This window comes from Trematomus bernacchii, unplaced genomic scaffold (assembly GCF_902827165.1).
Source record: "Trematomus bernacchii unplaced genomic scaffold, fTreBer1.1, whole genome shotgun sequence".
NCBI classification, from domain to species: domain Eukaryota; kingdom Metazoa; phylum Chordata; class Actinopteri; order Perciformes; family Nototheniidae; genus Trematomus; species Trematomus bernacchii.
Genome location: NW_022987698.1, coordinates 7,909,203 through 7,932,849, shown reverse-complemented (window position 1 = coordinate 7,932,849; position 23,647 = coordinate 7,909,203). Strand labels below are relative to the sequence as shown.

At 38.6% G+C, this 23,647-nt stretch overlaps 1 protein-coding gene across 1 annotated transcript in view; it reads left to right on the top strand.

Moving 5' to 3' along the window:
- The window catches only part of ppp1r16b (protein phosphatase 1, regulatory subunit 16B), a 94,722-nt gene that overhangs the window by 12,279 nt on the left and 58,796 nt on the right, over nucleotides 1-23,647 (top strand).

Genomic DNA, 23,647 nt, shown 5'->3' with positions numbered 1-23,647 from the left:
AGAGAACTAGTTATTCCATCATTACTTTTATTTACATCGAATAGCCAGATAAGCTAATGTTAGCTTATTAGCTTAACGTAGCTAACCGCATGCAAAGGACCCCTGCCACATGGAAGATTCTCTCGACAGAACTGGAAGGATTGCACACTAAATTGAGGTAATTCATTACTTTTTCTAAGATGTTGTTACTGAAGCACAAGATATTATTTTAAAATGTGAATTGTAACAGTGGTTTCCAATTTAACACCAAATTGATAGATATTCAGTAGACCTAGTAAGTAATGTTATTTGTGGAGCTTACCGTGTTTTAGTAATTTTATAACAGTATTTACCTTTGAAGACGCTTTGTCTGTGCTCTTGTAACATTATTTGTTGAGGTGTTAAAGTAACTTGAAGTTACACAATTCTAATTGCAGTTGCCCAGGGTTTGCACTGAACAGTTAGCTTATCAAGCTAATGGGATCCTGCATTAGTGAGAACATGAGTTAGTAAGTTATGATTAAAGAATAAATAATACCATTTTATAAAACATAATTGATACAAATAAATTAGAAATGTAATTTCTATTTGTTCTTGTTGACTTTTTGTCATTCTTCCATGTAGATGTTTGCTAATTGAGGAACAAATGGCGAGTGTAGAGTGTGTGTGTTACATCGTCCTCATATTGTTGGGTAGCAGATATTGTACAGTTCAAACTATTTCTATAGAGTCTTGAGTTACAAGCCCAGATCCTCATGTGAATTGTTTTTACTAAAATCTGTGTCCCCTACATGAAAAGTCAATGGATTTCTGACACGTTATTGTTGTATTTTAAATTGCAGAAACTGAGTGACATGATCCCGGCTCAGCCTTTAGCTGACTCTGAAAGGAGCCAGAGATCCACCTCATCCTTCCAACAGGTAATTAAACATTTACTCTAGACTATTTCTATACAAGGTAAATTCATGTCTCAATCAAGTCCAATGCACACATATAATGCCTTTTAACTGCATTAACACAAAGGTGTTGTGAAAAAACTTTCACAATGTCAAGACTGACTGTTGTTTCTAAATACCATAGTGGAAAGATATACCCCTACCATTTGATAGCAGTATCTACCTCTTATAACATGAAAATGATCTTTATTGCCCCTAAATTCTGTGTTTTTTCTCCTTTTGCCAATGTGTTTTCCAATTGAACCTAATGTGTATCAGTTTACATTATCTAATTAATAGGGAAGTAGATCCATACTTATTACTATGGGGGTTTCAGGTTTTTTTAACAACAACAGCACACCTCAGAAGTCAGGAACACTGACTTTATGTAACTTCAGTCGTCATGTCCTCATTTTGTTTTAGGTTGTGTAGTCATGATGTGTTTTAGAGGGCATCCCCATATGTTACAACCCAACGAGTTTAGAGTGTGTGTGTTACAACGTCCTCATATTGTTGGGTCGTAGATATCGTCTTTAGGTTGTGTAGTCATGATGTGTTTCAGAGAACGTCCCCATATGGTACAACCCAACGAGTGTAGAGTGTGTGTGTGTTACATCGTCCTCATATTGTTGGGTAGTAGATATCGTCTTTAGGTTGTGTAGTCATGATGTGTTTTGGTGGACGTCCCCATTTGGTACAACCCAACGAGTGTAGAGTGTGTGTGTTTTCATTGTCCTCATATTGTTGGGTAGCAGATATTGTACAGTTCAAACTATTTCTATAGAGTCTTGAGTTACAAGCCCAGATCCTCATGTGAATTGTTTTTACTAAAATCTGTGTCCCCTACATGAAAAGTCAATGGATTTCTGACACGTTATTGTTGTATTTTAAATTGCAGAAACTGAGTGACATGATCGCGGCTCAGCCTTTAGCTGACTCTGAAGCGAGCCAGAGATACACCTCATCCTTCCAACAGGTAATTAACCCTTATGTTGTGTTTGAAAGCTGTTACCCTTCATGGTGTTCGCGGGTCAATTTTGACCCATGATTTATCTCAGTCCAAAACACTCACAAATAATGACTATCATCCAATATTGTTTTAACTACATCATAACTAACTTCTAATGCATTCATAACCATACAATCCTGTTGTAATGTTATTGTATGGCCCCAAAACACATTACACAACATATTGCACACGTTCAGGTTCAAGTGTTAGTGTACATATTCTTTGTGAAAGGTCAAGTTCCCGTGGGGGGAGGGGGGCCAGAGGGATGGGAGACCAGGTGCATGTTGCGCAAAAAATATTGTTACAGTGGATGAAGGGGGTGGGGGTGGGGTGTCTAAAGTCAAAGATGAATCTTGATTGGGCCAAATTTGACCCCGAGTCACCCACAACAATTCTGCTCGGTCTAACCAGACCCGAACACCAAATTATACACTTATTTTTTTAGAGACATTCAGACTTGGCTAAAATTGTCAAAATCAGTTTTGTAGTGTTTATATAGCTGTTATGGAGGATATCATGATGCCTTGTTCCGATAAAAAAACTAGATCGTAGTTATTATATAATTTGAATTTGAAACGGGTCACGGGAGACCCGAACACAACATAAGGGTTAATTAAACATTTACTGTAGACTATTTCTATACAAGGTAAATTCATATCTCAATCAAGTCCAATGCCTACATAAAATGCCTTTTTACCTAATTAAAATTAATATATTGTTTAGTAAATGTAGAATCTCAATATAACTGTTACTTGTTTCTAAATATCATAGTAGAAAGATATACCCCTACCATTTGATAGCAGTAACTACCTCTTAAAACATGAAAATGATCTTTATTGTCCCTAAATTCTGTGTGTTTTCTCCTTTTGCCAATGTGTTTTCCAATTGAACCTAATATGTATCAGTTTACATGATCTAATTAATAGGGAAGTAGATTCATACTTATTACTATGGGGGTTTCAGGTTTTTTTAACAACAGCACACCTCAGAAGTCAGGAATGCTGACTTTATGTAACTTCAGTCGTCATGTCCTCATTTTGTTTTAGGTTGGGTAGTCATGATGTGTTTTAGAGGGCGTCCCCATATGTTACAACCCAACGAGTTTAGAGTGTGTGTGTGTTACATCGTCCTCATATTGTTGGATAGTAGATATCGTCTTTAGGTTGGGTAGTCATGATGTGTTTCAGAGGACGTCCCCATATGGTACAACCCAACGAGTGTAGAGTGTGTGTGTGTTACTTCGTCCTCATATTGTTGGGTAGTAGATATCGTCTTTAGGTTGGGTAGTCATGATGTGTTTTGGTGGACGTCCCCATTTGGTACAACCCAACGAGTGTAGAGTGTGTGTGTTTCATCGTCCTCATATTGTTGGGTAGCAGATATTGTACAGTTCAAACTATTTCTATAGAGTCTTGAGTTACAAGCCCAGATCCTCATGTGAATTGTTCTTACTAAAATGTGTGTCCCCTACATGAAAAGTCAATGGATTTCTGACACGTTATTGTTGTATTTTAAAATGCAGAAACTGAATGACATGATCACGGCTCAGCCTTTAGCTGACTCTGAAGCGAGCCAGAGATCCACCTCATCCTTCCAACAGTTAATTAAACATTTACTGTAGACTATTTCTATACAAGGTAAATTCATATCTCAATCAAGTCCAATGCCTACATAAAATGCCTTTTTACCTCATTCAAATTAATATATTGTGAAATACATGTAGAATCCCAATATAACTGTTACTTGTTTCTAAATATCATAGTAGAAAGATATAACCCTACCATTTGATAGCAGTATCTACCTCTTATAACATGAAAATGATCTTTATTGTCCCTAAATTCTGTGTGTTTTCTCCTTTTGCCAATGTGTTTTCCAATTTAACCTAATGTGCATCAGTTTACATGATTTAATTAATAGGGAAGTAGATCCATACTTATTACTATGGGGGCTTCAGGTTTTTTTAACAACAACAGCACACCTCAGAAGTCAGGAACACTGACTTTATGTAACTTCAGTCGTCATGTCCTCATTTTGTTGTAGGTTGTGTAGTTATGATGTGTTTCAGAGAATGCCCCCATATGGTACAACCCAACGAGTGTAGAGTGTGTGTGTTACATCGTCCTCATATTGTTGGATAGCAGATAACGTCTTTAGGTTGTGTAGTCATGATGTGTTTCAGAGAATGCCCCCATATGGTACAACCCAACGAGTTTAGAGTGTGTGTGTTACATCGTCCTCATATTGTTGGGTAGTAGATATCGTCTTTAGGTTGTGTAGTCATGATGTGTTTCAGAGAACGTCCCCATATGGTACAACCCAACAAGTGTAGAGTGTGTGTGTTTTCATTGTCCTCATATTGTTGGGTAGCAGATATTGTACAGTTCAAACTATTTCTATAGAGTCTTGAGTTACAAGCCCAGATCCTCATGTGAATTGTTTTTACTAAAATCTGTGTCCCCTACATGAAAAGTCAATGGATTTCTGACACGTTATTGTTGTATTTTAAATTGCAGAAACTGAGTGACATGATCCCGGCTCAGCCTTTAGCTGACTCTGAAGCGAGCCAGAGATCCACCTCATCCTTCCAACAGGTAATTAAACATTTACTCTAGACTATTTCTATACAAGGTAAATTCATGTCTCAATCAAGTCCAATGCACACATATAATGCCTTTTAACTGCATTAACACAAAGGTGTTGTGAAAAAACGTTCACAATGTCAAGACTGACTATTGTTTCTAAATACCATAGTGGAAAGATATACCCCTACCATTTGATAGCAGTAACTACCTCTTAAAACCTGAAAATGATCTTTATTGTCCCTAAATTCTGTGTGTTTTCTCCTTTTGCCAATGTGTTATCCAATTTAACCTAATGTGTATCAGTTTACATGATCTAATTAATAGGGAAGTAGATTCATACTTAATACTATGGGGGTTTCAGGTTTTTTTTAACAACAGCACACCTCAGAAGTCAGGAACACTGACTTTATGTAACTTCAGTCGTCATGTCCTCATTTTGTTTTAGGTTGTGTAGTCATGATGTGTTTTAGAGGACGTCCCCATATGTTACAACCCAACGAGTTTAGAGTGTGTGTGTTACATCGTCCTCATATTGTTGGGTAGTAGATATCGTCTTTAGGTTGAATAGTCATGATGTGTTTCAGAGAACGTCCCCATATGGTACAACCCAACGAGTGTAGAGTGTGTGTGTTACATCGTCCTCATATTGTTGTGTAGTAGATATCGTCTTTAGGTTGAATAGTCATGATGTGTTTCAGAGAACGTCCCCATATGGTACAACCCAACGAGTGTAGAGTTTGTGTGTTACATCGTCCTCATATTGTTGGGTAGTAGATATCGTCTTTAGGTTGAATAGTCATGATGTGTTTCAGAGAACGTCCCCATATGGTACAACCCAACGAGTGTAGAGTTTGTGTGTTACATCATCCTCATATTGTTGGGTAGTAGATATCGTCTTTAGGTAGTGTAGTCATGATGTGTTTTGGTGGACGTCCCCATATGGTACAACCCAACGAGTGTAGAGTGTGTGTGTTACATCGTCCTCATATTGTTGGGTAGTAGATATCGTCTTTAGGTTGTGTAGTCATGATGTGTTTCAGAGAACGTCCCCATTTGGTACAACCCAACGAGTGTAGAGTGTGTGTGTTACATCGTCCTCATATTGTGGGGTAGTAGATATCGTCTTTAGGTTGTGTAGTCATATTGTGTTTCAGAGAACGTCCCCATTTGGTACAACCCAACGAGTGTAGAGTGTGTGTGTTTCATCGTCCTCATATTGTGGGGTAGTAGATATCGTCTTTAGGTTGTGTAGTCATATTGTGTTTCAGAGAACGTCCCCATTTGGTACAACCCAACGAGTGTAGAGTGTGTGTGTTTCATCGTCCTCATATTGTGGGGTAGTAGATATCGTCTTTAGGTTGAATAGTCATGATGTGTTTCAGAGAACGTCCCCATTTGGTACAACCCAACGAGTGTAGAGTTTGTGTGTTACATCGTCCTCATATTGTTGGGTAGTAGATATCGTCTTTAGGTTGAATAGTCATGATGTGTTTTGGTGGACGTCCCCATATGGTACAACCCAACGAGTGTAGAGTGTGTGTGTTACATCGTCCTCATATTGTTGGGTAGTAGATATCGTCTTTAGGTTGTGTAGTCATGATGTGTTTCAGAGGACGTCCCCATTTGGTACAACCCAACGAGTGTAGAGTGTGTGTGTTACATCGTCCTCATATTGTGGGGTAGTAGATATCGTCTTTAGGTTGTGTAGTCATATTGTGTTTCAGAGAACGTCCCCATTTGGTACAACCCAACGAGTGTAGAGTGTGTGTGTTTCATCGTCCTCATATTGTTGGGTAGCAGATATTGTACAGTTCAAACTATTTCTATAGAGTCTTGAGTTACAAGCCCAGATCCTCATGTGAATTGTTCTTACTAAAATGTGTGTCCCCTACATGAAAAGTCAATGGATTTCTGACACGTTATTGTTGTATTTTAAATTGCAGAAACTGAATGACATGATCACGGCTCAGCCTTTAGCTGACTCTGAAGCGAGCCAGAGATCCACCTCATCCTTCCAACAGGTAATTAAACATTTACTGTAGACTATTTCTATACAAGGTAAATTCATGTCTCAATCAAGTCCAATGCCTACATAAAATGCCTGTTTACCTCATTACAATTAATATATTGTTTAATAAATGTAGAATCTCAATATAACTGTTACTTGTTTCTAAATATCATAGTAGAAAGATATAACCCTACCATTTGATAGCAGTAACTACCTCTTATAACATGAAAATTATCTTTATTGCCCCTAAATTCTGTGTGTTTTCTCCTTTTGCCAATGTGTTTTCCAATTTAACCTAATGTGCATCAGTTTACATGATTTAATTAATAGGGAAGTAGATCCATACTTATTGCTATGGGGGTTTCAGTTTTTTTTAACAACAACAGCACACCTCAGAAGTCAGGAACACTGACTTTATGTAACTTCAGTCGTCATGTCCTCATTTTGTTTTAGGTTCTGTAATCATGATGTGTTTCAGAGAATGTCCCCATATGGTACAACCCAACGAGTTTAGAGTGTGTGTGTTACATCGTCCTCATATTGTTGGGTAGCAGATAACGTCTTTAGGTTGTGTAGTCATGATGTGTTTCAGAGGACGTCCCCATATGTTACAACCCAACGAGTTTAGAGTGTGTGTGTGTTACATCGTCCTCATATTGTTGGGTAGCAGATATTGTACAGTTCAAACTCTTTCTATATTGGAACCCAAATAACACACTATTTGATCTAAATATACTTATGGTGAAAACAATTATTAAGTCTTGCTTTCGAAGGAATGGCAGTATGTGCTTTTATCATGCATTATATTCTAATTTATCCTTTCAGATTCACAGAAGAACACAACACTTCACTTCAACAAAGCTTCCTCAAAGTGCCCCAATGGAATGCAAGGTAAATAAGCATTTTGTATTTACATTACTCTATTAGAAAAATGTATTGATCTTAACTGGATTTCTAAAGGACATTTCTAGTTTTTTGTACAACTAATGCACTTTACAGTACATGCCAACATATACCCATTCACATGCAAATGTATGCCAACTTTTTTACCATTCATACACTGATCACAGAGGCCATCATTCACACACATTTGATGATGCTATCATTTAACTACAAACTATAATTTGTTCTATCATATCCCACATGTATCACTTTAACAGAGCAATTTCTCAAATACATTGTGTCTTGTTTTCATTTATGACAGCTGGGAAGATGAAAGCAAGTGGACAGGTGACGAAGTGAAGGCTACTGAGCGGCATTTGTATCCTTAACAAGCTGCAGAGTACCAGGTAAAAAGGACTGTGACTCCTGTCTCAAGGCAGAGCCAGTAGCTCTGAAAGACAGGGACTGGGTTGCCATCAAATATTACATTCACAACAGAATCATGGCATTAAAAAGGAAGATGAATACATAGGACTAGAACATGCCAACTTGGTCTGAGGTACAATTTTACTTTAAAATAATAGTTGTTTCTTCATTCCCTGCAGTTTTATTGGTAGGGATTTAATAATCAGCCTAACCTCAGACCTCTTGTGTTAATGTGTGTACTTGGCTTGGTTTTGATATTATCTTGTTTTCCTTGAATTATTTAATTAGTTTTGTTCTTGTACAAGCATGTCACATAAGCTTGACTGTAGCTGCCAAATGTTAATATGTTGACATGTATCCATGAGGGATTTAATGTGTTTTCCAACCCCCCTCTCGTGGTCACTTTCAGCCAACAGAAATTGTGTTTTTGACGATTATTTACAGTTATGCCATCATTTCTTTCATAAATAAGGTTTGAGATGATAGGTTAATACTATGTTCTGTCTCAACAAATAATATAACTAGTACTTCAAAAGATTGTTACTTCCATCATTATTTCCCAAGTTTTCACCATTGATTTGTTCTTGCCCACAAGTTGTTTGATGTGGTCTTTCAACTATTAAGAAATTATTTGGAGTGGGGGCTACTTGTAACATGTCTCATTTATGGTAACTTTGGTAAACTATATTAAACGTTGTAAGTTATTTAGACTGGTTAACTAAACATAGTGTACACTTGTCATGTTTCGTAGAAGCTGGAAGTTTTAATAAAAAGTTAATTCCGTGCTTTTTACAAGAAAAACACTAAAGAGAAAGTTGCTCATAACTTTCAAACATGCCATATCTACTTCACTGCCTCACACAATGGAGGATAGGGGCTAAAGTTTCTGGGTTGTGGGTGGTCTATTCTGGGTGTAAAAAAAGGTTATTTTACAATTTATATGACCAAATAATTGGTTGTTAGGTTCTAAGTCGACAAACGATGTTTTTAAGTTGTTGCTATTAGTCTTTCTCATAACAGGCAAATGATGAACCCAACTCTGGCAACAATAATACTCACAGACATGTTTTTTAGTTAAAAAGCACTACATTTTGGAAAGTTGACATAATCCTGTGACTTTTAGTTGACTAAGAATTATTTAATCATAGGCAGCGCCTGTCACCATGGTTCCATCTTTATGCAACATGAATCAAGCATAATAGAATACACTTGATTTATATAGCACACTTTAAAGACAACGTCATCTCAAGGTGCTTATATAGTATATCCTTATATACAATATCCTTATTGTTAGGTAAAGGAATAGTCATGAGGGCACCCTCTTTTAATTTCATATTTGCTCCTATTCTGGTTTATACTTCAATTTATATATTTTGCCAGCAATTCATTAAATGTAGAAACAAATAAAGTGTTTCATCCTTTTTTTCCACATAAACGTTTATTAGAGAATTTGTAACTTGAAAAATATTAAGACTTTAAGAGTAAACTGACCACAATTAAATGCTATATACCTTTTTAACTTAGCTTTTTTATGTTTCTGGACTGCTCAGTTTTAATATGTTGTATCAACAAGTTAATATGAATAGACTTTTTGTGTCAGAGGTTACCTGACTGGCGAACATGAGTAATTATTTAATGTTGAAGTTTTAGTTTTTTAATGTACACCGATCCTTCTTATGCAGATATTTCAATCATAAGTAATAAAGGCATAGTTGCAAATACAGACTCTATTTTGTGTATTACTGGGTCTCCATAAGTCCCTTAAACTTGAAAATGTAGTGTGTATCTATGGGGTCACAATTCATATAAACATGAAATATCAGTGTGTGTTGCTAAGGGGCTCATAAGTCACATAAACCTGTTCATGTCCTCAGAAGTAGTATTAAAATCAGGTTTCCGCAAAATATAGCATTAGACAAAATCTCAATAGATGGATGTCTTCCAGGAAGCATGGATATGAAATGCTGTGATACCCAGGTCCCTAGGACCTTTGGAAAGGCATGTCCCAATTTGTCACGTTTTTTTCACACGTCCTGATATATCCTATAAACACGTATGTGTGTGTGTGTGTGTGTGTGTGTGTGTGTGTGTGTTCAAGGAGCTCTTGCTCACTGAAGCTTGCCCTGTGTTCTGTGTATCTGTTTACGTACAGCAGCTGCTGCTCCTCTGCCTTTCCTTTCCACTCCTCTGCTCTGCCACGGAAAAAGCAGGTTTCCGTTTTTTTCTCTTTTTTATTGTTGAAAAGTGAAACTGCTGCTGTTGCTGCTGAGGGACCCGAGACATGCGTCCATAACATAACACAACATAATGAGAGAGAACAAAAAAGAAAAATCTAATTTCAACTTCAGACAGATCGAATGAGATGCGAGATAATGGAATTGTCATTTTCATGAAATCAGCTTTCTTTCCCATTACAAAACTAAAGGTAAACATGATTTTAAGCTAGAGAACATGAGGGATACATGATTAAACCCGTGTGGGTGATTAGTTAAAGTAAAGAAACAGAAAGCCTGATTAAAAGATTATCATATAGAACAAATAAGTAGTGTGTTTAGCATCAAGACATTATGTAACTCATGGCTATACATGAAAGACATTAGAGGACACACAGAAATGTATGACCGGCCCACTTTCGGTACCGGCCCACCGGGAAAACTCCCGGTATTACCAATGGCCAGTCCGCCCGTGCCTGCAGCGGTGAGCTGAGCAAAACACACACTTCAGGTTAGAATATCACACGTAGCTATTTGAATTACCTCTCAAACTACCTAAACTAGTTATAGATATGTTTAGTTTTACTGTCGGGTCACTCATTACTGGATCCGCGAGCTGCATGATACTGACGGGCTGTCAGGAGAAGGAGAGAGCGCTCCGTTTATTATTCCCGTGTTATTGTAAATTACTGTACACTTTTGAATAATGTAGTTAATCTACTATAGTTTGTTTAATATCGAATCCTATCAATTTGTTTTAAAGCTCAATAAATAACAAAAAAGACCTTTGACCGGCACTTTTCTAATTTGTCCGGAAGATTTAAACTTTAACGGACATTTTGACCGGCAAAAAAATATTCTAACGGGAACTCTGGTGTGTGTGTGTTTGTATGTGTGTGTGAGACTTAGACCTGCGTCCTGTCACTTTGACTTGGTTGACTTTAGTTTGACATGGCCATGGGGTCGTGTTTCGGCTAATGGCTGCGGTTGTCAGAAAGGTCAGATGTCAAATTTCAGTGCGGCAGTCTAAACCAACTGCTTCCTGTTTTAATGGCCATGTGCGGTGTCATTAGCCTTTTGAACACTGTTTCCTCAACACTGACTCGGGCCACCAATGAATTGCCAGTGTATGATAATGAGGACCTTTGGGTTAGACGTGCTTTGGAAATAAAGTAAACAAAGTCAAATAAGTTTCAGAGCCACTGTATGATGATGAGGTTTAGCACAACACAGGTCCTTTTTTCATAGTTATCTGTTATGATATACTCGTGATGTTCTCACTTGTTCTGATAAGGAATCAAAGCAATGTTAAAAGTACAATAGGCAAAAAATATAAAAAGAAAGATGATCATTTAGTTTCAAACAAACTGCGATTAGGCAAACTTAATGAAAAATACACAACAACAACAAGCAAGTAGTTTGTATGATATCTTATCGGACCACGTTGGAAGCCAAATAATAGCTACTCTGAAGGGTTTATTTTGAAGGTGAGACACTGTAATCTTTTAAAAATGGGGATAACGGGACACAGTTGTGGTGGGCTTCGGGCGCCTTTATCAGCGGCTTCCAGCCAGGGGTATTATCGCCTTGTCAGATGAGCTTGAGTTCCCCTTTCATCGACACCACCCATCATGTTCCAAATGCATTTATTTAAACTGCCATTTTAAACAAGGTGATATATAATATACATACGTTGTAAATTGCATAAAAGTGGATATTGTCAGACAACTTTATTATTACTAGATGTGTTTCTTGAAACCTCTTTATTTCCACCTGTTTCAGCAGGTTTGCTCATGTTTAATGAGAAGGCAAAAACTGGTTATCGGATTAAACTTTTTTTTTCAATTGCTCTCAGATATCTGTTTCCAATATTCAAAATGTTCACTTGCAGCATATCAAGGATCTGATTCCAGATCAGCCTACAGAGTACAGCACATTGCACATTAAAATGTTCCTTTGTGCTACAGTACGTGCTCTAAGCACCTATTAGCATGTGATAAATGCCGCACATTGTAGAGTCTTCTCTGGTATGCACAGTGGGCTGTGCATTGATTTCTCCTTTGGTCTAATATGTCAGCTGAGGCTGTCATATCCACCAGTGACAGACACAGCGTTCTGCAAATTACTGCTCAGTCTGATGGATTTAGTTTTGTCTCTGATGACCTTAACACTTTTAATAAGGCTCAATTATGAAATCAGAACAGGCTGTCATTTTGAGTAGCTCTAATAGTTCAGCTAAACCATGAAATAAGAAAAAGTTCTGCTCATTTGAGACAATACTATTGGATCAAACTCTTTGATTTGGAAATGTCCTAACAAAATGATCCCGTTGTGCTCTTACAGAAGTGTCGTATAAGGCTTAAAATAAATATTTCTTTACTTTAACTAATAGCAAATTGTCTAAGCTTCAAGGTCCGGAAACCAAGACCATTGATTAAGGATCTTGTTGAAGTGATAAAAGGTTTCAGGAAGTTAAGTGCTGGTTTGAGCAGTGACTGATGGTGGGTGTCTCTTGAACAACAGCTGCAACTCCTGCTGCTATCTGGCTGAATGGTTTCAGTGGGCTTTTTAAATCAGCTTGGCCCGCCTTAGGTATTAGTAGGTGATTAAACAAATTAGCGAGACCTGGAGACATAAACACAGGATGGTAAATTGGAGTCTGAGGGCCTCTTGTGATTGGAAGGGGATGCAGAGTGTGAGGCACAGAGTTTTGTGTCTCTTTGTTGAGGACAGTTTCTCACGCAGACAGGCATGCAAACACAGTGTACACAAACTCTTTCTCATGACATTGAGGGGTTTGTACAACTCACATGAATACACACACATGTAGATAAAATGCAGATACACACACCACGCTGTCACACACACTGGGCCATTGTGTGCGACACTGCCGCCACTGTGTCTCCATGCGGAGCGTCCTGACACAGCACACGCCTCCTCACTGCTAAATGTCATGCACTGTGCCTGACAATATTGGGGATACAAAGTGCAGCCAGTGTGTGTGTCTGTGTGTGTGTATTGTGATGTTCTTTTGTCTGTCTATTACTTCTTGTTATGTATGCTGTGGAAGAGAAACTATTAAGTAATGAATGTGTGAATGAACTGATTAAAAAAGGCATCATTATGGCCACGCATTTGATAAACAACATTATAAGTCATTTTGAAAAAGCATTTCTCGGTTTTATTATTGATGCATTTTTTTTATCACGCTAAATCAATGCATTAGAGTATGTCATCCTTATTTATTAAGTTGGTTACAATCAGTTGTGCAGAGAACCTTTTCATGATTTATTTTAATGTTTTTGTTTGATAAATAATAAATAAGCAATTTATGAAATCTCAGTCAAGTAACTGAATGATTTAAGCGTATTTTCATACTTAAATCGTGCTGCAAATACAATTATTATCATTATCAATAATGAATTGTAAAGTCCATCAAATATCAGAACAAAAAGCATGAAAGTGCCCAAAGTCTTTAATTTGCTTCTTTTATCAGACCAACTGTACACACATATTAACTATCTTGCGAAACAAATAGAAAGTAAGAAACCCAAAAGAGATTTTCAGGCATTTTTGCTTGAAAATGATTTAAAATGATGTCAGAATTGTATTCCTTGCTCTTCATCTCAGCTCTATTCTGTCTCACTGACTGTTTCCAGATGTGTTTGCCTCCTGCTGTCAGCCTGTGTGTCTCTGTGTTTGCATTTGCTCTTGCCAGGCATAGACTGATAACAGCATTAGCTTGTGTCCTCAAAACAGCAGAAGATAAATTGTGAGGAGGAGAGGAGACTGCATAGTTCAACAGCAGCACAAGAACACAACACAGAAACACATGCACTACTTTGTGGTCCACAGGTGGGCTTTCCTCTTCCTCTTCTTCTTCTGTAGTCTCCTTATTTTGGCCACCCGCCCCTCTAGCTTTCTGTTTTAACGTAGAGGGCACCTGTGAAACTTTGCACATCCTTGTCTTTGTCACATTCAAAAGTCAAACAGGTGGAATAATTGGCTGTCATGATAATGTGTGCAGCAGCTTAAGAATATTCCCATTGTTGTTATGAAAAGCATATCTCTAATGAGGTATAGGGACAATTTGAAGACATTAGAAATTCATAATAGGATGAAAGTGAAGTTTAAAAAAAATTCAATTATTTTCATCTGAGGTATTATTAAAATCTTTTGTCAGCTACTGAAAAGAGAGGTGCCCGTGTGTTCAGCATGATAACACACCTTTTGTCAGCCTTAGATTGACAGTATTCAGGTGGCATCCGTTTAAGCTGAATTGTTATCTCTGTTCTTCCTAAAACAAAACAAGATGAAATAAATAAAGACTAATGTTAAACCCTTTAAAAGGTATTGATGAGGTGAGAGAACGAACAATTTCAACACCTTTTGGCGTTCGACACAAAGGCCTCGTTTTAACCATCAAATCCATCAGTTTAAAATGATTCTCTAAAGAAGTCTGCGTTAAGAGGACACTCATCCTCTGTTACTCGGATAAAAACATTCAACACAAGTGACAGAGTCCGACTTTATCTTGGAAATTCAAAGGGACTCGAATGCGGTTTTGAATTGGAAGAAATACAAACGAAGAGACTGCTTACCTTGCATTGCCTCGATTCACAGGGAATTACCTTTCTGTTTACTTTTTCAACTCTTCATGAACCAATCTCATTGAACTCACAATGACAGCACTTGGTGTATTTGGATGGTGGGGGGGGTGGGGGGGGGGCTTTCTTAATATTGGCGAGAAAAACAGTAAGTCGGCTCCAAGGAGAGAAAGATCAACATTTCCAATGTTGATTGGACATTGGTTGTCTGTTGATTGGACATTTCTGACATTATTTGTACTGTTTCCCTTGACTGGCACTTGCTGTCTTTTAATCAGTGATCAATAAACCTATACACTTTGTTTATACTCAAACTAAACGCCATGGCGTGGGCCTGTACAAAAGCGCAAAGGCGTTACATCCACATTAGGGATGCACATCTCCATCACTGAGGCCGATGCGCTGCGCATCTCGATACGTTGCCAACGATACGATACATTAACGATACATTTGAAGCACCAGGCCATGCGATACGATTCACCCCTGTTGCGATACAGTTCGGTATGACAGAGGATTTAGTTTTATTCCTTATATGCAGCATATCATAAATTAACAAAAAAGTGCTTCACATATTTGGTTCCCTCTACTAGTACTGCACATTAGGCTGTTTCTTTTTTACCTTAAAAAAAACCACTTGGACCTTTCACAAACAGGCCTTTTCACAAGTCCTTTGTAGTAGTGTTCTCTGTCTCCAGAGTACAGGCAAGGCAAGGCAAGTTTATTTATATAGCACTTTTCTGTACACGACAATTCAAAGTGCTTACAGTACACTTTTATAACACCTCACAGTTAAACAATTTAAGGATGCATTGCCCAGGATTAACAATTTGCAAATAACAACTACCATAGTGCAATGCCCATACAACTGCCAGCCTGATGTGCTTAACACTCACTCATAGGCTAACTCACCAGTGAGCAGAAAGCAGTGGTATGGTTTCTATATGAACAATAAAGAATACAAGTAACCTTTCACAAACAGGTATTTCATAACTGCTTACAATTGTAATGAAGACATTTAAACTAGTATTGGCAGTCACAGGCTGCTGTAAACTAAACACCACTCTCACTGACATAACACTTCACTGAGTGATTGAACTCATATGTCTTACTTTCAGGTTTTTATTTTCAGCCGCAGACCCCATGTCCCCTCTTTATGTGCGTCGCTAAGTTCCTCGGACTACTTGTGTACTTTAAAGCGGCACGGCATCGTTTACAATTTGCGAGCGATTTTTCAAGTCTTTCTTGAAAAATTTGAAGTGTTGCCAAACGTTTGATTTGTAGGTATTTTTCGGTGCGCTGTATTTCTCTTTGTCCTCAACCTCCATGTTTGTTGATAACTGAGACTTTCGGCCTCCGTAGTGACGAAGGATGAGAGGATATTTCAAGGTTCTTTATTTTGTCATACGAACATAGCTACAGAGTAGTTATGCCGATGAAAATCTTAGGTCACAGGTTTCTCCAACAGTGCAACACAATAACACAAATAAACAGAAAAATATAGTGCAAGTAAATAGTAAATACAAAAAGAAAAATTGTTGAACAAATTGAAATAGTGCAATAAGAGTCTATATGCAAGTTATTGGAATGATATATTAGATAAATAGATAAATAATTACTAAGTAGCAGATGAATGTTATGAATGTTGTTTCAACAGTTCAGGTGTTTAACAGTCTTATTGCCTGTGGGATGAAACTGTCTCTGAATCTGGTGGTTTCAGTCCGGATGCTGCGGTAGTGCCTGCCAGACGGCAGCAGACAGAACAGTTTGTGGCTGGGGTGATGGGGGTCTTTTATAATCCTGAGGGCCTTCTTCCTGAGCCGCTGGGAGTAAAGGTCCTCCATGGATGGCAGCTCCGTCCTGGTGATGTGCTGTGCAGTTTTCACCACCCTCTGTAAAGCCTTACGATCGAGGTCGGTGCAGCTGCCGTACCAGGCCGTCATGCTGCCAGTCAGGATACTCTCTATGGTGCACCTGTAGAAGTTGCAGAGTATCCTGGAGTCCATGTTGAACCTCCTCAGCCTGCGGAGGAAGAAGAGCCGCTGTCGAGCTTTTTTGGTGATGGTGGTGGTGTGAAGAGACCATGTCAGGTCCTCAGTGATGTGGACCCCGAGGAACCTGAAGCTGCTGACTCTCTCCACCGTAGTCCCATTGATGGCGATGGGGGCGTGTCCCTCTCCCTGCTGCTTCCTGTAATCCACAATCAGCTCCATTGTTTTGCTGATGTTGAGATGGAGGTTGTTATCCTGGCACCAAGATGTCAGGTGTTCGACCTCCTCTCTGTACGGCGTCTCGTCGCCGTCTGTGATCTGGCCGATGACGGTCGTGTCGTCAGCAAACTTCACGATGGTGTTGGAGCTGTGTGTGGCCACGCAGTCGTGAGTGAACAGGGAGTAGAGGAGAGGGCTGAGCACGCAGCCTTGAGGGGCTCCGGTGTTGAGGATCAGGGTGGAGGATGTGATGTTTCCCACCCGCACTGCCTGGGGTCTGCCCGTCAGGAAGTTCAGGATCCAGTCGCAGAGGGCGTTGTTGAGCCCAAGGTCTCTGAGCTTGATGGCCAGCTTGGAGGGCACAATGGTGTTGAAGGCTGAACTGTAGTCAATGAACAGCATTCTCACATATGTGTTCCTCTGTTCCAGGTGTCAGAGGGCAGTGTGGATGGTGAGGGCTATGGCGTCGTCTGAATGAATGAATCGTTTTTTTACCGATGCAAAGACGCTACAATCGATGCATCGCAAGTTCAACCCAAACTGTAGCCGATGTGCACTCTTTCAACCGGTGCACTCGCAATTACATCTAACGCTTCTGAAACAAACATTGAGTGGGGTTCAGTTGGGATTTCTTTTGTCAAATTTGGATGTTTATTCTCTACGCTGCTGTCAAATATGTACATATATTATATTATATAATTCTGAGGTGGGTGGAAAATAAGTGACAAAAATGCTGAGAAAATATACAATGGTAGAAGTGGAAATATTTAAAACATGCTATCTGGAGCATTAATATTATTAAGAGATAAAGATGAAATCCTACCTTTGGTATATTGAGTGCTATACCGTGCTGTCATTATACTGTGCGTCTCCTGCCCTCAGTGCCAAATCACCTTCATCATGATGATGGAGGGACCAGAATGGCCTCAATCCAGCTGCTTTGTGGAGATATTAGTGAATTGAAGCTGATGTCAGCACTGCTCGACACGCATTCATTTCCTGAGGACCTTGGCCATTTCATTTAAGTTAAATGTACCTCTAAATTCTAGTCCAAATGCTCTTTTTATTAAGCGAGGACTCTTTAAATGTCCATAGTTAACATTTTTGTCCTTGAGAGGACATTCGGCTCTCATCATAAGTGTGGAAACCCATGAACACACACAGCTGCTTTATGGTTGTTGGTGATGAAAAGGAGATAATGGACCTGAAGGATCAACGACAGACCCTTTGTGCTGAACCGTCAGGCGGTTCTGACAGGCGCAATATTTTACCCTGGCCTTTTTTCTCCAGCTTTTCATGCAGTGAGCCCAGAGATACAGTAAATGTCTCCAAGCATGTAACGATTCATAAATAGGATGTTTACCTTGGTCACTGTGGGCTGTTTTTTATACCATGTTGTATTTTTAAAGTCTCTTTTATATTGATTTCCTAATCTATCTTTTATTGTTCTGTTCTGGTCTAAAGTTTTTACAAGAAAGTAAATTATGGTTTTGGGCTGAAAGATGAGGACCTCGGGAATATGTCTGCTGTCTTTTGAGGCAAAGAGAGAGCATCTTCCAGACCATTTATATTTAATTCAGGAGTTTGTGTGGAGAGGTTTGCATTTATGTGATCTTGTAATCACAACAAAGCTTTTATGATGCGAAGGCAGCTGGCAATTTATGAAAACAACAACCTGAACAAAAATGATGACAAAACTGAAAAGAATAGTTGGTAATTGTTTCCTTGTTTGTGTTTTTCTGCTGCTGCTGCTTGATGTGCATCTTTTGACCTTCTTTTTCAAATAATTGGTATCAAAGTTTGGCTGTTATCTTTCCATACAAATGGGAAATGCAAAGTGAGGGAACAGTGTAACATTCTTATATGCAGCCGGAGAGCTGATTGAGGTCAATCTGTGATGTGCTGCCTTGGCCCTGGGGACCGGCTGTGATATCACCATGGGGCTTACAGTTGCCCACAGCTCCCCGAGTTTTACATATCTTCAAACAGTTTGCCTTTGCCTCCTGCTAACATCATGTCAAGTACACAGAGTGTTTGCATTGTCTGCTTTTCATGCACTGCTGAAGCTCTTAATGGGCGAGTTAATCTCCCCTTTGGGGTAACAAATTATGTATTCTCTTCTCTCTGCAGCTCTTTAAAGAAATGCCAAACGCATGCTAATGTCAGTTTCTTGTTCCCTGTTTGGTAATTTTATTGAAACAACAGTTCAGATAAGCACGAGGGGCTTTTAAAAATAGTGATTTGGCTTAGCTGTAAGAGAGCAGACATTCAAACTGTCAAATGGAAACATCTTGGTAAATATCACCCACAGAATAATGCATGAGAAAAGCTCAAGCTGGCAGCATGTGATGAGCAGTGAAACCACAGCGTGTTGTTCAGGCAGCTCGTCGTCCTTCTCACTCATGTGGTCTTGAGGCATTCGGGTGCTTGAGAGAGGGTAGGAAAATTCTTATCTGTCTGAAAATCTGTGGTATTTTTTGAAAGATTCATGCCAATTTGGCAACATCCTCTCCACCCAGTGACCTATGTTTTCCACGAGTGGGCTATCAAGTAATTCATCAGTGTTGAAATAAGGAGGACGGCAGAGTATCTTTAGATACTTACAAATATTATCATTATCGAGGGGGGCGGGTTTGGTTTTTTAATGTTAGGGAAACACAATTAAGTTTGAACTTAAAAATGTTACATTGTTAACAGAATTCCTGGTAATCAAACCAAAGAAAAATGTAAATTCCAGGTTGAAATGAAATCTAGTTTTCATTCAGATATATTACTGATAATATACACAGTATTTACAACTTGGGCTGCAACATGATATTAGGATTTACGCATCCAGCGATAATTTCTTATTGATTAATTGTTTGGTCTATGGTGAAATGTATAACACAATATCTATTTTATTGCATTTGAATTGTTTTAGGCCAAACTATTACATTTGCTATATTGTAAGACCGAAAAGCGTAAGAGACAAAACCCAAGACTAAAAAAGATCCATGAATCAACTTTTGCTGCTTGCTAAGTTTGTTAATGTTAACCCTCTGTAACTTTATGAAAAAAAGCGACACAGATGAGCGCATCAACATCGATGTCATCTTCGAGATTCTTTCATTTTGACTCTTTTATATAGAATATTTTAGTGGATAATCAAATGCCTAGTATCAATGTATTCGGAAAGTTTAAAATCATTTAAATGAATACAGTATTTCTAAGGCAAGTTTATTTGTAAAAAGAGGTTCAACAACAAGGTCATTCTGAGTGCTTCACGTAACCGGCGTAATACGATGATAACGGCTATCAGTCGCGGATTAATGCAGAAGTAATTATCTTGTCTGGATCTGTTTTCATCACTAGTTTCTTTTTCTGTCTCTGTCTCTCTTTTACTTGTGTGTGTGTGTGTGTGTGTGTGTGTGTGTGTGTGTGTATGAGTAATATCATTACCTCTGCTCTGATTCCCCTGATTTGATCAACAGTAGCTCCTGGGTTTCATATTCCTGGCACTAATGCCCTTGACCATCAAAGACATCTAAAGAAAATACTCTTTGTTTGTCACACATCCTGAATGAAGTTAATTCACTTTGTCCGCTGCACTCGCATCTCACAGAGACAGAAAGAGAGTGACGTGCTCCGTGCCTGGAAGCATTCACGGTGCATGAGAGGAAATGTTTACCTTGTAAAACTCAGCATGTTGTAAAATAAAGCATTTCATGTTAAATGTTTTATAGACATTGGTGGTTTAGGGTCAAAGATGTTTGCTCGTTGGCCCTTCCATGATCAGCTCTATGTGTGTGGCTCTTATTGGGAAACTGCTTAAAACTTATATAAATGTTGTTGGACCATTATTATTTTCCTCAACTGTTCAACATCTATTAGATCTGTAATCATGAAATGTGTTTTCATAGGTGAAAATACATGCCTCTTATATTGAATAATAAGGAACAAGTTGAGAAGAAATTCACCACAAATACTATATGTATACTGGACATTACGTATACACCACTCTTTGTACTACTTAGATGGCACCACGGTTAGCTGGATAGGTTGTGGTGCGCTCTGTTTTGTCTTTGATTGAAGTTTCACTTTAGACAATCAAGAACCCTTTTTTCCTCATGAATATGTTTATTTGACCTACATGGTAACTTGGCAGCCGTGTGTGTGTGTGTGTGTGTGTGTGTGTGTGTGTGTGTGTGTGTGTGTGTGTGTGTGTGTGTGTGTGTGTGTGTGTGTGTGTGTGTGTGTGTGTGTGTGTGGTGTGTGTGTGTGTGTGTGTGTGTGTGTGTGTGTGTGTGTGTGTGTGTGTGTGTGTGTGTGTGTGTGTGTGTGTGTGTGTGTGTGTGTGTGTGTGTGTGTGTGTGTGTGTGTGTGTGTGTGTGTGTGTGTGTGTGTGTGTGTGTGTGTGTGTGTGTGTGTGCGCAGCTATAAACCAGGCGGCTGACTTTCTGGCTGCAGTTCAGCCGAGTGATACTTAATTTCATATAAATATATTTTATTTATATAAAATAAGGCAATGAAAACTTTATGACTTGTTGGCCAATGTTTTTCATATTATACTGTAAAGTGTACAATTCGTGGTGCAGTTTGTCTAAGATTAAAAATATACATGAGCTGAATGAAGCGCTGCTGATCTTTATTTTCATTTGAACGGTCTCCTTTTCACCCAGCATGGTGCACTTCCTGTTTGAGCACAGATGCCGCATTAAGACGAGTCTTATTAATTTCATGATTGAAAAGGTTTGCCTCCATCATTAGGCACATGTGTCAGGAACAGATGACAGACAAACAATATCTCCATATTTATGAGCTTGGTTGATAATATCAAAGTATTCTGGGTATAACTAGCGCTGCTTTTATAAACATTTACATAGGAGACATTTTAGAGGAAGCTCAATAGTAATACACAATACAGAATAAAATGTGTATTCATTGTTAAATATGTAGTATTTTGGAATGTTACTTTGGTGCTATGTTACTCCTTGATATTCCGATGATGGATAGTTAAATGGTTTGTGTAGTGTTGTTTTGTAATTGAGATTTGGTCGTTGTTCAATTTTTTTTGTAAATATCAGTTTGTTTATTGTTTACCACTTCTAGAAAGCACTTTGTGACTGAAGTCTGTAAAATGTACTATATCAATACATTTGACCCCCTTACTTCCTGAGATTATTTTTGAAGACCCCAAAAGTTTCATTATTAAACAATTTTGGCACATTTTATGATGCAAACCAACAAATGTAACCATACCTACAGTACAGTCTGAACATTCAATACTTCTGCATTTGCTGTCTGAACGTTTGAGGGTAGATAAAATTGCAGACAGCTTTTAGTTTGACGTTCTTTCAAACATGTTTGAGGCCTTGATCCTTTTTTTTTGCGATCAACCTTTGCATCCCATTTGCTGTGTTTACGATATTTCCGGCTTTCATGCAAGCTCTTATATTCTGATTTCGCTTATCTTTTGTTATGGTGAAGGACGCATCTTGTGCTGGAGATTTTAATGCATCTTAAGGTGTCAGAGTGGCAACGTTTAAATCAGAGTTTCATTTGAGTGTTTGGATGACTTAGTGAGTAATACGCACGCACGCACGCACGCACACACACACACACGCTGTTAATGGAGGACTGAAAGTGAAGCTGCTGTAGGAAGTGATTACACTGCTTGTTTCCTGTCCATGTTTTTAGCAGTTAGCTGTGGTAGAGCTGCAGAGGAAATGTAGTATAAGGTCAGGCTGACAAGAGTAAGCAGCACATTGCATTGTGAAGCATTTGATTAGGTGACGCTGCAGCTTTCACCTGTGAAGGGCTGCAGAAATATTTATCCACATTTGTGAAATAGTATGTAAGAACATGTTTGATACACAAAACATGCAGATTATGTTTAAAAGTAAGTGGCAATCGTATAAAGAGAATGTTGGAGGGTTTTCTGGCTGTGGTAATAAAGTATCCGAACATTGTTATGGCTGCAGAGTTTCTACCTGTTCTGTGTTTTTATTAAGTCTCTATTTAATCTATTTAACTTTACAAGTGTTAATCGTTCTGCTTTTAAAAGTCAGTTTTCCCCCTCTAGAAGACCAGTTTTCAACATATCCATACATACGGTCTGCTGCTTATTTGATAGATCTCTAAAAACAACGCTAAGGATCTCAAGCTGGCGTAGCTTTCAACTGTCAGAGAGAAAAACGAGATTCTTTTGTTCAAGTTAAACAGGCAGTCGGGCTACATTAAGGTAATGATGGCATGACAAATCCCCGCCTCAGCTCACTGCCCCAGAACTTTTTTCTTTTCTCTTCATCAGTTTCTCATCATTTTGCTGTAGCTTTCAGGAAGCGGTTAACCTTGATATAGAGGATGCTAGAGAGATCTATAACGGCTCACAACTCAAATGGAAAATTGAAGCTCATGCTCATTCATGTAGATACAAATTGAGAAATCGGTCTCCTTTTCGCCAAGACCTACATTTCTCTCTTTTCCTGAACCCTTAAAGGGATCATTTTGATGGAGTTTGTGATGCAAATGGTTGGGAGAAAATAGAGTGATTAGGAGGACATTTCTTAATTTTGGTTTTCACCTTGATGGAAACCAGTGTTTCTTCTGACACATAATAGAAACTCTTAAAATAGAAAACAGTCAGTCTTCATTAAAGGAGGAAGTCAGCCCTTGGCTTTGTTGTACTTTGAACTTAGGTGTCTCTAACTAGGACACCAAAGTGCATCTCTGCACTTTGTTTTGGTGCATCAGACCCATGCTAAATGTCACTGTCTCCCCTGTGTATCTTTCGAAAGATTTACTCCAAGTGTTAAGCTGC